We start from the raw sequence: 15,469 nt of genomic DNA, 5'->3' as shown, positions 1-15,469 counted from the left end.
CCATGCATATGTGGAACTTTAACAAGGGCAGAGGTGGTCTGGCATTTCAGTGGAGAAAAGAGGGATTATTCAATAAAAGGAGCTGGAAAAATTGGTTGTCCACTTGGAAAAAAAATGAATTTGGATCCCACCCTTACACCATACCCATAAATCAACTCCAGATGGATTAGGGACTTAAATGTCAAAAGCAAATTTTAAACACTTAGTAGAAAAATATAGGTGGATATCTTCCCAATCTTGGGGTAGGGAAGGATTTCTTAAACAGGATCAAAAAGTACAAACCATAAAAGAAAAAGATTTATGATTTTTGACTATTAAAATTAAGAAATTCTGTTCATCAGAAGAATTCTTAAAGAAGATGAAAAAGCAAGCTACAAACTGAGAAAAATTCATTTGGAACATATAATTGAGAAAGGTTTAGTATCAAGCATATGTAAAGACTCATAAAATAATAAGGAAAGGCCAAACCACTCGAATGACCAAAAAAAAAAATAAAATTAACAATAAACACTTTACAGAGGAGAAACAGAAGGAGAAACATATACAGCTAAAAACATATGGAAGGATCTTGAGTCTTATAGCAACATTGAGCAAATCAATATATAGAATAACAAATCAGTATCATTATCAAAGAGATAATAGATATCTCTTTACACTCTATTTATTGGCAATAATTAAGAATTTAAACTACAGCAAAATTGAAAAGTATATGGATCAACCAGATTCCTTATATAGTGCTGGTATAAATTGGTTAACCACTTGACATTATCTTTTAAAGTTTAATATTCACACACCCTATGACCCAACAATTTTCTACACGTATATACTAAAGGAAATTATTACATTTGTGCACCCAGATAAACACAGAAAAGTGTTCATAAAAGTAGTGTTTACAATAACAAGAGCAGATAGCAAATGACTATCCAGAGGGAAACAAATTGTAGTATATCTGGAAAAACTTATTGCAATGAAAATAAATGAACTACAGGTATATGTGATAATATGATGCTTAGTGATAGCAGGTTCTCAGATGATCACAGCATGATAGTCTTTATAAGCAATAACAGTTTTGAGCAAACATATATTTGCTAAAATTATCATTTTAAAAATGCAAGAAAATAATATAAACACAAAATTCCGTATGTCAGGGTTATGCAGAGGGGTAGTGGGATGGGGAGGATTGTATAGATAAGTGCAAACATTGCTCGTGTTCAAATTCTTGGGTTGGGTAGTTGACTTTTATCACTAACAAAATAATAAGCCAGGGAATACAATAGGTAAATGAAAAAATAAAATAGAGTCATGATTAGACTAGTGATGATAGTATATCATAAATCAAGTCTTCTCATCTTTAAGACGGAATTAGTTAGAGTACTTAGCCCCCTAGCGTTGTTATGAAGGTTGAAAATCTTGAAATAATGCCTGGTACATAGTCAGTTTTATATTAGTATTTGTGAAAGATGAAAGAGAGAGAGAGAGAGAGAGAGAGAGACGGGGGCGGGGGGAAGAAGTAAAAGAAGGAAGAACTCAAAGAAGGAAAGAAATAAATAATTTTGAATAATCAAATTCTGTGCACTTGAAGTCCACTATTAAAGCATTAGCCCAATGCAAATAGGTGTCAAAGAGTGCATATTGGAGTGGGCTTAATCAAGGAAAATTCCTGAGAGTGGTAAAGGTTTGAAATAATTTTTTTTAAATGTAAAAAGTATTGCTAAAACGTAAACACACCCCTGGATTGGTTTACTAGTTAACAGGTTAACGTTCCAGCTTCTATTTTCAGAGTGGAACTTAGTTGCCACGATAATAGGAGGTGACATTTGTTTGATTTTCCTCCCTCGAGTTGTGGAAGAATCCTATAAACTCCTCTATAAATAACCAAGTAGAGGCCGAAAGGTTTCCTGTAACTTACAGTCTAGAGCCAGTAACCTCTGATGGCAGTCTGAGTGGCGGTTGAATCAGCAGGGTGGCAGCAATCATGGGGGAATTCCGCCTCCTCCAAGGAGGCTTGACTGAGCATGAATGGCTTATAGTTTGTTTCCCTCAGTCCTCAGTAGTAGTCCATTAGCCAATAAACATGAAACATTCCACTGGGTACCTTATAGTCCTTGAGCCAGTGAATACAGCTCAGCCCCTCTGGCCAAGGAAAACACTGTCCAGTTGTTACAGGAGAACATACAGAGGACATATTATTTTAACTGAGCAACACATTCCAACTCCCAGCTAGGACCAGTGGACAAGACCACAAACCCTTCGTCTGAGCAAAGTGCAGACTTTAATAAATTCGAATGCTTAGCGAAATACATAGTAACTTGTCTGTCTTATTCTGTTTAAGGTAGAATGGCCAGGCAAATATGTGTGTTGGGGGCATGAATTAAATTGGTAATAGGGTTTAGGCCACTTACAGAAATGAGTAATTTCTGTAAATAGGTAGGCACTTTGAACTTCTTTGCTGTATCGGCCCCAAAGCTACCAATTACCTTTCATTTATCTTCCAGCTTCAGTTCCTTTCTCCCTATTATCAAAGTGCTTCTTGGCTTCCTGTGGGGTTGGCACAAAAGGATTGAGTGTCAGAGTGGATGTTTCTTTGGGTATGTTATTATTTATATTATACCCCAATTCCACAGATTATAAAGACTGTCCGTTGCTTATAAAAACAAAACAAGGCCGGGCATGGTGGCTCACACCTGTAATCACAACACTTTGGGAGGCCTAGGCAGGCAGATCACCTGAGGTCGGGAGTTTGAGACCAGCCTGACCAACACGGAGAAACCCCGTCTCTACTAAAAATACAAAATTAGCTGGGCGTGGTGGCACATGCCTGTAATCCCAGCTATTCGGGAGGCTGAGGCAGGAGAATTGCTTGAACCAGGGAGGCAGAGGTTGTGGTGAGCCGAGATTATGTCATTGCACTCCAGCCTGGGCAACAAGAGCGCAACTCCATCTCAACAAATAATTAAAAACAAAATAAACAAATAAGAAAACAAAACAAAAAACTATCTTAAATCTATATCCTACCATAAATAAAGTTCCAAGTAATAAAAAACACCAAAATAATTTATTTTCACCGTTTTTCTCTTGTAACTACAGTCTACTTGTTTATTTTTTTCCCCCCATTTGAATAAACTTACATTAGGAGCACCAAGAAAAACACAAAGAATAATCTAGTTTCTTTTTGGTCAGACTATGAGAACTGACAATGCTTGGTCAAGTTCAAGGACTTCCACACTCACCAGTTCCATTTGATCCAGGAATGCTCTTTCTCTTCTCTGTCCTTTCCAGCAAACCAATTTTGTGGAAAGATCAACTAATAGTTACAAATGGAAACTTGTTATTAAAAAAAAAAAATTACAGTATAGGAACAGGTCTTCCCAAGAATCAAAAATAAAGTAGAACATGAGTCAGAGATAAAGTCATTTCAAATGTATGTACAAAACTGAAAATCCTTGCTTTATTTTCTATTCACAGGATTTTTTCCTTCCTTTTTAGGTTGTGGTCTAGAAAGCATATTGTGATTTGTACAAGAAACACATTCTCATTTGGACCTTTAACAAATTCAACTGTTTTGTGTTCCGTATGAGTAAATTTTAGGTTGTCCGTCATTGAAATCCAGTTTAAAAAAAAATAATGGGAGTCGATAATCCAGACAACATTTTCTACCGTATTTGTTGACTCCAGTTGTTGGAAAGTAAAATTCTGGAGGGAGGGCTGGGATATCTCCAGGGGCTTAGTTTAGCATCATCAAAGCCTCTCCTCCTCCCTTTTGCATGTTACAGTATCTGCTTTACCAATCAGTGGGAAATGTATCATGTAGGATTTAAAGGAGATATTTATGGCGTCCGTAAGCACAATGACTCTGACTGGTAAGACGTCAGTTATTCCCTTTAGGAGATAAAAGGCCACAGCTGGTGAGATAATAGAACAGGAACTGTTTCAGTATTTCAAAACAGAAGACCTTGTTGAAGAAGAGAGATTTTATATGGTATTTGCTTTAAGTTTTTTCGTTCTATGATGAACAGGTGTGGGAATCAATTCAAGAAAGCGGCTTAGTTGCTTGTGGGACAAGGGAGGGAGGTAAATACTTTTGATGGTTGGGGAAAAACTGAGATTTTCAAACTTCAAACCAAACATATAGTCTAAGCCTTTTCTACCTGTGTACACAAAGGAAAGAGGAAACTAAGTCAAGGTAAAACAGGCAGTTGTTGTTTGGATTATTCATTAAGCTATGAAATCCTCCTGGCTACACAAAATAGAAAGCCACAGCTATGTGACAAGTGTTTGGTGTGAACATGCAAATGTAGTTTTAAATTCATTATACCTAAGGGAACAAGGTATGTGGGTAAGGGGTTTCTACTATTTCTAGAGCTTACACAGCAGGTCCTTGAATAATGCCATTTAAGTTCAATGTCATTTCCTTAAAGTGTCGATGAGAAAAAAAAAAAAAAGGATTCCTAGCTGAAGTCATTGTGTGTGTGGACTTTGCATGTCCTCCCCATGTCTGGTTGCCTCCCAAAACCCACAGCTGTGTCTGTCAGATGAATCAGTGTGTCTCACTGGTCCCAGTGTGAGTGAGTGTTGCTGTGTATGAGTGTGCCCTGCAATGAGAATGGTGGCCTGTCTGGGGCTGGTTCCAGCATGGTACCCCTGAGCTACCAGAATTGGCTCTGGCCGCTTGAGCTCCTGAACTTGAATAAGTGGGTAAATTATTATCTTACTTGTTTTTGTCAACCTTTCTTAAATGTGTGTGTAGCCCACATTCCTTTCAAAGTTATTTTGATGTTTATTTCAGTATTAGAAGTGTTTGGGTCTTTCTTTAGAAGTTTGGTTATTTTGTGTGTGTGTGTGACCAGAAATATGCCGTAGCAATTTAACTCTTGTTTAGATCGGTTAGCCTATGGTAAAGCTATTTTTGTTATGTGTGCTTTCACTTAAAGTCCCAGTTTCCAAGAACCTATCATCAAAGATAAGTAAGGACTTACTGTACTTCTGGGCACACAGTGGGCTAAGCATCTTATATTATCAACTAGAAGATGAGATGAAATACAATATATTGCTAAAATGATCTTGAAAAAGTTATCACATTATAATAAATTATAAGAATTATTAAAATGACGTAGGACATATTAAAACACTGTAAAAAGTAAAGCTTAGTAGATGCATTAGAGGTTATGATTGCCATTGCTAACATTATTATTATTAAAATCCTTCAGTGCTGGGCACCATTTATTTCTACCCTTATAACCCCATGGACCTGTACTGTATCTTATAAGAAAAGCCACAATAAATATTTGATAAATTGCTGAATAAAAGGTAGGTTGACTTCTTAAAGTACCTGCAAAATACCTCATCCACAAGAGAAAAAGGCAAGATAATAACCTTGCTTCATGAATAAAGTATCAATCATTTAGGTGTTAAATTTTCCATTTGTTCATTTTTTTTTTCCCAGCAGAAACTCTTGGAGAAATTGCATAGCATTATTTTAAACAATTCCCCTCAGGGGCCTATTAAGTAGGCTTTTCTGCAGACTGGATAGATGTCTTTTACAGCTGGTCGGTGTTTAGTTCTCAATTCTTGACCAACGAAAGAAAATGACTGGGATGTAGGATATCTGACCTATAGATTGCTCATTCTCTGCATGAGTCAGTCTTTGAAGTCTGAAGATAAAAATCACCATTAATCACAAAACTTTCTTATAGTCATAAGGTCAGATATCCCCGGGCCCTTCCAAAATTACCACGTGGACTGGCATAGGGAGAGATCGGCTCAGCTGTGGTCGCTTTTATGACACAGAGCTCCTTCTCTCTGGTTGATGATATTGAATGAGCAGGAAGGAAGAAAAGAAATAAAAGTCAGCTAACCATGGTTGAGTCAATCCAGCCCACGGCATTCAAAGGCTGGAGGGCCACCTGACGCTCCAGAGGCTGCTGGAAATGCAGGGCTGTTTCATCCTGGGGTGTGTTTCCGTTAGAAGAAATACTGACTTGAATGAAACAAAGAGTCCGTCCCTTGCTTTATTGGACAATGAAAGTTCCCATCATACTGATCAAAGATTGAGGATTTGGGACATGTGGGAATGCATTAATATCTCACCTGTGGCTGAGGCAGGTGTGTGTTTCCAAATGCTAATTTCTTTTCCTGCAAAGCCAAGTGTGTAAGAAGAACTAAGGGAAAAGGAAACTTTTTTTTTTCCTGTGAAAATCTGGATCCAATTCGATCTAATTCAGTTTCAAAAACATTTATTTACTTTGTATCCTTTAAGTAAATAGAATATTATCCTGAAAACACAAAGGACATAGAAACTGAAGCGAGATAGGAAGTTAAACGGAAAGGAAGGAAGGGAAGAGGGAGAAAAAAACAGAGAGACAGGGAGGAAGGAAAGATTGCTGAGTGACCTTTTGTGTTGTGCTGTTTAATAGACACATTATTGCTTTCAGTCCTCAAAGCAGTCTTGGGAGAATGGTGTTGTTTAATCATTTGCCAGATGAGGAAACTTAAACTCAGGGAGGCTGCTACTTGCCCAAGGAGGTAAATATTGTTAATTCAATTTTGTGTTTTGATGTCTGAATTATTTTCTGTATTTTTGCTCTCATTTTGATTCTTCGCAGTGGGGATGGGACAGGAAACCTCTTGTAATTGGAACAGAAAATACTAGATGATCATTTTCCCCTCTTTCCAGACTCCCTTGAAGCTATGGAAAAGCTCTGATAACCATAGACATCTTCCCCAGATTTTTCCTCAAAAGTTCCTGAGATGGAATGAGTGGAGAGTATGCTTGTGCTCTCTGGCAGTGTCTCTCTCTCTTTCTTTCTCTCTCTCTCTCTCTCTCTCTCTCTCCTCTGTAAGAACAGATGACTCCAATGATACTTAGTGGTGGCTGCAGGGTTTTCCTTACGAAAGTGTTTCTGAGTCTTAATTTTGCATTATTTCTAGAAGCTGGGTCTTATGCTTTTGTTTTCTCACCCTTCTAATACTCTATTAGCTATTCAAAATCTTTTTCAAAAACATTTCGTTGTAGACTATTTACCACATGCAAAAATATAGAAAATAGCATAATAAGCCTCCATATACCAATTTCCTTCTTAAACAATTATCAACGCACGGACAACCCTTACCTGGATTATTTCAAACAAATCTCAGGCCTCATATTATTTCATCTGTAAAATGTTAATTCTTTATCTCTAAAATGGAAATATTCTTTTACAAATGAGCACAGTATCATTATCCTACCTAATTATAGTTTAATGTTAAATCTCTATTCAGATGTCTCTGATTATCTTATAATTTTGATACATTTATATATCTTCAATCAGCATCAAAATAAGTTCCATACACTAAAATTGGTTGATATATCATTTAAATTTCTTTTAATGTATAGATTCAATTTTCCTCCTACTCTTTTGTTTTTTAACCACATTGTTTTCCTGTAGAATTTCCCACTGTCAGGATTTGCTAATTGGATCCTTGTGGTTTCACGTATCATGCTTTTCTATCCCATGTGTTTTCTGCAAATTATTAGTTGGATTTAGAGGCTCCATCACGTTCACCTTGGATTCATTTGGCAAGCCAGCTTCATAAATGGTGCTGTGAGCCTCTATTAGGGCATATAAAATGTCTAATTGGCTCCCTTTTTGTGAAGCCAGCAGTGATTGATGATCATTATTTAGATACACTATATAATTAGGAGTAGCAAAAAGGTGATATTGTATTCTATCATACTCTTTAAATTTGTTACCTGGAATCCTTCCATAAAGAGAAAATTCTCATACATTACTTGGTTGACTTGAAGTATTGGTCATATAGAAAAGTCAGAATAAATGCTTAATCTTTTTTCTTTATTTACCAGTTTTCAAAATAGTTAAATAACTCGCTGGCCAAAAGTAGCCACTTGTTGTTATTTCTATAGCCATTATTAACTAAGAAATTTAAATATATTTGATGTCTTTCAATCTATTGCCATTATCTTTACTGATATTTAAATTGACCCATCTCTGGCCAGTAAGAGGCTCCTCAGGATGGCTCCTGAGTCCTTTCTACACACTTTCAACGGTCTTTGATGTTATCTTTTCTCTGTGGTACATGAAGATCCAGGCTCATTTTGTACATTTCCTTCCCAGACCTGAGGCCAGTCATTTCTTAGTGGTATTTAGGGAATACACATTGATCCTGGGTTGACTTTTGCTTTTAGACATTTTTCAGTGGGCAGAGGTAGTAAATATGTTTTTCTTAAAAAGATGAAATTATGAGGTCATACTAATATTTCAAAATCAAATTTAAGACTATGGAATTTTTGCTTAATCTAATCTATGTTACAATGTTTTTTTCTTTTTGTAGGCTGAAAATAAGGAATTCCCAATGGATGAATCTTAGAATAACACTTCCAATAGCACTCCCAATAATATGATTACTGAAAGGAGAGAGAGAGTGCGTGTGTGTGTATTTGAATTTCTTAGTATCATTAGGGAAAAACCCACTGAGTATATATATATGTGTGTATATATGTGTGTTTGTATGTATGTGTATGTGTGTGTGTGTGTATGTGTGTGTGTGTGTATATATATATATATAGAGAGAGAGAGAGAGAGAGAGAGAGAGACAGTCAGTTTTGTCTTCTTAAGACAATTAAAATAGTTTCTCTGTATATGGTTATGCCATAAAGCAATATCTAGTTGGGTTTACTTCTTTTAGTTTGCTTTTGTCCTTTAGGGATTCCTTTTTTCAAACTTAATTTTGTTATATAATCATGAAAAATATTTGATGATTCCACAAAAGCCACAAGGCCATAAGTTATAATATATATGCTTTTGCAACAGCAAGGTTGCTGTGCCAACAGTATATATCCACAATGCCAGATCCTGCTATTTCTTCTTTCATACTAATTCCATTAGGCTGAACAAGCACTTATGAAATAGCCACTGTTTAGTGTGGCCCAATCCTAGGAGTGTCCATAGTATTCTAACTATTTTGATATATCTAATATTGTGGTTAAAAGATAAGGACTGTGTGTTGCACATTTCCTTGAAAAGAACTGTTCACAAAGCAAAATATAAACAGGTGCTATGGAAGTTTCATTTGTTTGGGAGAGTAGGAATGTAAGGGAGTATTCTAGGCTGCTGAGGTTGGATAACATATGGAAGAGGCAGGATTTGAACTGGAGTGATTCATGAGGAGGTGTTGAACACGGACACACTGGTTATGAAAAGAGGAGGGCAACTCTGGTCCTCAAAAAACTTGTAATCTAGTGGGGAGGTTACCAAGAGTTCCATGTTATCTGTGCTCTAATAGAGGTATATGGAAGGGATAAAGGAGGTTTGCAAGAAGGGGACTTCAGTAAACCCAACAGAAGTCAGAAAAGTACCTATGGAGCAGCGAGGCCCAATCTGAGTCTTGCAGGAGTATGAGTTTGTTGGGTGGGTGTGCCGGATGGACTGGGGATAGGTGGAATGGAGTGTAGAGCAAGGCAAGCATAGGAAATAGTTCAGAAATGAGTTTGAAGGTAAAATAGAGTTTGAGTGAGTCTGAGAGCAAAGGGAAATAAAGTTGAAGGAACATGCAGGATGAAAGGTCTTATATATCGGGTAGGCAAGAAAGAGCATGAAAAAGATTTAATAGGGTTATCAAGCGCTTAGCTTTCTGTCTAAAGAAATAAAAATTGTAAAATATAAACGAACCATTGACATACTAATGTCCTTTGTCATTATAATTTCATTTTTGATGGATGGATATATTATCAACAGTGGCCTAGAACACTCCCCAGTTTAGTTTTTTCTCCTCTGAACTATTTAGTGATCTGGAAACAAAACTTGAGCAAATGCCATAGAAAGTATCCTTGTGATCGTTTGCTGTTGTGAAGCATCTTTCTGTAATATGAATAATTTCACCCTCTATCTGTTTGAAGATAAAACATTTAAATGCAAAGTCAGAAATGTGTTTATAATTGTTGTGTGGGAATCCCCAAGAAACTTCCCAAATAGGTGCTGATGATAACCTGGCAACACTATGTGGCTAGTTTTCCTGTTTACTACAGAACAATGGAGAGTCATAGGCTTCTCTTAGTCCTTCTTGTTATTTGCATGTTCAATAAGAGGAATAAAACATGTGCAGGTACTTTGCACGAGGAACTAAATGCAAAATATTTTATAGACCTTTTAAATGGACAAAGGTCGTGGATTCCATCCCTTCCCCAAAACCCTACCTTAAGAAATACAATGAAAAGAGTTCCCTCTGTTAGCTTGAATGACAGCCTGGGAATTCCCAACAGATACCTAACCCTAGGCATGGGCTCCCTCTGGGTGTCTACTATAGACGTATTACCACCAAAGTCTCAAATCTCCAGATGAGGACTGAACATGGTGCTAATGATATCTAAATAGTTTTCGTCATTGTATTTGATAGGAAGTAAAGGGTAATTAAATTCTTTGATGGGTCTGTGCCTCTTGCTATAAGAGGGGTCTTTTTTTCCTCACTAAAATTAAAAGAGATAGAGAGGGCCAGGCATGGTGGCTCACATCTGTAATCCCAGCACTTTGGGAGGCCAAGGCGGTTGGATCACTTGAGGTCAGGAGTTCGAGACCAGCATGGCCAACATGGTGAAACTCCATCCCTACTAAAAATACAAAAATTAGCCAGCCGTGGTGGTGGGCACCTATAATCCCAGCTACTCGGGAGACTGAGGCAGCATAATCACTTGAACCCAGGAGGTGTAGGTTGCAGTGAGCTGAGATTGCACCACTGCACTCCAGCCTGGATGACAGACTGAGACTCCTTCTCAAAAAATAAAATAAAATAAGATAAAATAAAATAAAACAGAGTGTCTTTGGGACCAGGGAGAGAAGGGACTTAATTGTTGCATGGCCTAAAAATAATAGAATAAAAGATTGTACCAATGAGGGCAAGATAAAATATATATTTAATATCTACTGAAACATTTCCCTGAACTCCAGTTTGGGAGAGGTACCTGGTGGCACAGATCTATGTAAGATCCCTTCTATTGCAATTTAATATGGAAATATAGGGAGGGAGAGGAAGGATCAGAGTCAGGAAAACCAGGAATGGGTCTATTGCAAGAGTTCAGGTAAGAGACAGAGGAGGTCCTTAGCTGGGATACTGGCTTTGAGATGAAGAAGACGTGGAAGATTTGAGAGCCATTTAGGAGGGATGGAGTGGGGTAGGAGCAGAGAAGGAAAACAAGATGTCCTAGTTATTAATGCTTTACAGGTGGGATGATGGGCAGAACATGGAAAGATGATGTGAGAATGGGAGAGCCCCACAGGCTGATGGTGGCATTCCTGCTCCTGCTCTGAGCTCACCCAGCCCTGTGGCACTCCGACTTCTACTAACTGCTGGGGTCAGACTTCCAGTCTTTTCCAGAGAGAAGTACTGAGCAGCTTAAAGTATTTGAATGGGAGGAGGAGAAGCAAACTACAGCTACTTCAGAGGATGACACTAAACACCTAGTCCACTCTGTATACACTAGAGGTAAGAGAGGTGGTTCACAGAACTTCACATGTGCCCCAAGTTTTCTCCTGGCCTTGTTGGTTAATTCTGTATTGTCTAATATATCAAGAAAAAGTAGTGTAACAGAGTTCCCAATCTCAGACTAAACCCTTGGATTTATTTTTTTGAAACACTGAAGCAAAGAACCTGGAAAAATTGTTATTTAGAAGTTGCAAGCTGTTGTTTTGACTCCCTAGAAGTTCTTTCATTTTTCAGGGCCAACTGTTCTCTTATGGAGGAGAGCCACCAGAATGGGATCTTTAGTAACACAAATGCAGAACAAGTATTAATTCAGTGCTCTTCATAATAATAAAATTCACTGCCCACGTGAGTGCACATGTTTATTATGAAATGGTAACACGCTTAGCCTTGTGGTGGATGAGGAACCCCAAATCCGTGACTTAAGGGTACAGAATTCTAGCTCTGCTCTGGCTACACCTCTTCCCATGGGGCAATGACTCTCTAGGCCAAGTCAGAGCACACGCTCCTTCCCCCTTCAAGACTAAGCTCCAGGCAGGCAGATTTATCTTTTAGGTACAATAGGTGGAGTGCCAAGGGTCCTTATTACTGTTAGGGGCCACAAAAATGTTAAAATTTCTTCTAAAATCAGAAAAAAAATGAACTTTTAGGTTGAAAACATATCTGGCATCATATTAATATATTTATTTCTATACCAGCACAGTTGTAAGACATAACTTGTGATTTATTTTATGGAAAAGGGGGCCCACAAATACAAAGGCACCTAGAGTTCATTAAAGACACAAAGTGGCTATCCCTCTAGGGAGCTAGAACCCAAGACTTTTATGTCCAAGTGACCAAAGCCTACTTCTGGGCCTGCGAGGGCCTTTTCCCCAGGTGTCTTCTTTTAAGAGCAGACAGCACACAGGTATGAGTACCCCAAAGCACACCAGTGACTATGGCTGATCTTGTACAGTCTGTGACTGGAGTGTGGGTGTATGGGCTAGTGTGTTCCTGTGTCTATGTGTGAGGCTTCTTGTAATAGGAGATGGCATTAGGGGCGGAATGAAAAGGAGTGTAGACAAGGATTGGGGCTAGTTCTCTTCACAATATTGCATTCTGGTACAGACTGTATAGACAGCATTACTTGAACAAACTGTGAGAACAGACATTGCAAATGCTTTCAATGAATGTGGGATGTGTCACTGATCTTTCACTATTATTATTATTATTATTATTATTATTATTATTGAGACAGAATCTCACTCTGTCACCCGGGCTGGAGTGCAATGGTGTGGTCTCGGCTCACTGCAATCTCTACCTCCCAGGTTCAAGCGATTCTCCTGCCTCAGCCTCCTGAGTAGTTGGGACTACAGGCAAGCTCCACCACACCCAGCTATTTTTTTTTGTATTTTTAGTAGAGATGGGGTTTCACTATATTGGCCAGGCTGGTCTCAAACTCCTCATCTCGTGATCCACCCGCCTCAGCCTCCCAAAGTGCTGGGATTACAGGCGTGAGCACCCAGCCTGATCTTTTGCACCCAGCGATCAGATGCACCCAGCCTGATCTTTCACTATTATTAACATTAAGAAGATAACATTGTACACTAAGCCCATCAAAGAGACACAAGTTAAGTGCAGGCTAATAACAATTTTCTATAAATAATTTAATGTTGATTTTTATCTAACAGCTGTTGTTAATTTTCTTGTGGAGAAGGAACTGTCTTTAGAAAAATATCTCAAAAAGCCACTGAAGTAGAAAGTTCATCATGCTGAAGATGGAATGTGAGAAGATAGAAAGTTCTGGGTCCTTAGTGGCATCACTGAGTCACTGGACCACTCTTGGAACCACCCTATGTCTTAGTTTTTAAATCTCTTTACGGTCTAAGACGCTTTTAGTGGAAGTATTTATCTCTGGCATCCAATAAAACCTTGCAGGATTTGCAGTTTTATCTATGTGTTTATTTTGTTTATTGTCTGCTCCACCCTACTTGATTGTGATCACCATGACATCAATGACTATGCATCTTTTGTTCACCCAGGATCATCCAGTGCCTACCATGCAGAGTGTGCTGCATACATGCTCACTTGGTATCTATTGTAGCAAAGAGTGAAAGAGACAAGGAATAAATGCTTTCTCCCATGATGAGGGGACATGGGGTCTAGACAAGCTGGACCATTATCCCAGGCCTAGCACTCTGCTTTGTTATTTTTTCCAGTACAGCATCACATTCAGTTACAACAGAGTGAAATCTCCTAAGAACATGGCTGATTGTTTCATGATTGCAAAAAGGCCTCACTAATCCTCCCCTCTCCTGTAAGACTCTTTCAATCTCCTTTTAGATGGCACCTCTTCTTGTCAGTCAACACATGGATCCATTATGGAAATGTCTGGGCTAGCCAAGTTAATCCTTTACTAAACTGGAGTGGTGCTGATCATGCAGCCTTAAAAATTGAAAAATCACAGCACCGCTGAAGGAAAAGGCATTTTTCAGGTAGAGAGGCATAAGTCTTGGGCCAGGAAGCTTCAGTAAGAAGGCAATAATTTCACAGAAATGTATTCACTTGGGGAATCCAAAAGCTGTTCTTGCACCGAAGAAATTCAGAGGAGAGCTCTTTGCTTCCTTGCTCATTTCAATGGTTAGGAATCAGGCCTTGCCCCAGAATGTTCAGGGTGATGCTTACTGTTTAAGCCTTAAGTTAATCCAGTGAAGCTCCAGGCCTTTTACGGGATTCACAAGAATAAATAGCATTTAAATAAACGTTCTCAAAGGTCAAGTCTTTGACTCAAATCTGAGGGTTAAAAAAATTGTTCACTCTAATAATTCTGCTAGTTCCCCAACTTCACACAAACCATTTATTTCAGAATGTAAACCTTGAATAATATTTTCTTACCTGTAGTTTTGTGGTCATTTAGAAAACACAGCAATACTCTATTTTAATTGGAATTAAGTGACAAAAATAAGCCACTTCATGAGTTTTCTAGATAATGGTAAAATGTGAGAACAAAAAGCCACTTCTTTCTCCGAATAGTATTTTACAGTGACTTTTTTTTTTCCTTTTTACTGCATTTTAGAATTCTACTGGAGGCATTTCTCAGAAACTTTCTCTTACTTGTTAATGAATCATCCCCTTTGAGAATCAGAAGGTGATTGCAGGAGCCCAGGTGTGAGTAACTGATTTAAGGTGGACCTTGTTCCCCTTTGAGAATCAGCAGGTGATTTCAGGAGTCCAGGTGTGAGTAACTGATTTAAGGTAAACCTTGTGGGTAAACCAATGTTTACCCAGTGCATTCATTCGACAAACATTTGATGAGCACCAAATTAGAGTTCAATTGCAGATAACAAAAACCAGTTGACCTAATTTCATCAGAAAGCTACTTAATAGAGGTAATTAGGTGCTTACAAAATAGAAGGGCTGGAAGCCCAGGATCCAGGCTGACACCCAGGTAGCTAGACCCTGGAAGCTGCAGAACAGCCAAGTGTGTTCATGACTGTGCTTGTTTGTCAGCAGGAGCATGGCCCTGCCTCGTGATACTGTGTTTTTCAGCTCTCACCTGGGTGAATCTGCTTGGAGAAGTTGGTTCAAGATGTGGCTTGACTCTCAGGGAGTCTGTGTAACTACGCTTAATATTGTTAGATTTCTGGCCTCCAGCACACAGGATGGTTTTCTGGAAGAAGGATTTAATGTAGTTAAGTATGCCAACATGGAATATGTGATGTACATTTCTACCCTGCTTGGGATACAAAGTAAATAAAAGCCAGTTTCTGTCCTTAAGGAGTGTACGGTTTAGTAAGAAGACAGACTCCTGGACAAAGATGTATACTTCAGTGATGCCAGCCCAGGATTGGAGGCAGGTATTAAGAAGACCTCTGATAGTGATATTTTGCATCTGGTGCAGGACAGTTCCCCAGATGGCCTTGGACCAAACCAGTCCTCCCACTTTCTCACTTGCAGTTCTTAAGAATAACTAGAATGTGCTGGGAATGCAACATCCTGAGATAAGGCCTAGGCTCTGTTC

At 38.4% G+C, this 15,469-nt stretch overlaps 1 long non-coding RNA gene across 1 annotated transcript in view; it reads left to right on the top strand.

Annotated features, from left to right (window-relative positions):
* LOC123574674 (uncharacterized) overlaps positions 1–13,394 on the top strand; it is a 119,973-nt gene extending 106,579 nt beyond the window's left edge. The window contains exons 3-5 of the long non-coding RNA XR_006699819.2: positions 11,064–11,068; positions 11,355–11,472; positions 13,140–13,394. This is a non-coding gene — a long non-coding RNA (uncharacterized lncRNA). The remainder of the gene's footprint in view (positions 1–11,063; positions 11,069–11,354; positions 11,473–13,139) is intronic.
* The last annotated feature ends 2,075 nt before the right edge of the window (positions 13,395–15,469 follow it).

The sequence above is a fragment of the Macaca fascicularis genome, chromosome 1 (assembly GCF_037993035.2).
Source record: "Macaca fascicularis isolate 582-1 chromosome 1, T2T-MFA8v1.1".
NCBI classification, from domain to species: Eukaryota; Metazoa; Chordata; class Mammalia; order Primates; family Cercopithecidae; genus Macaca; species Macaca fascicularis.
This window is presented reverse-complemented; position numbering and strand designations above follow the sequence as displayed.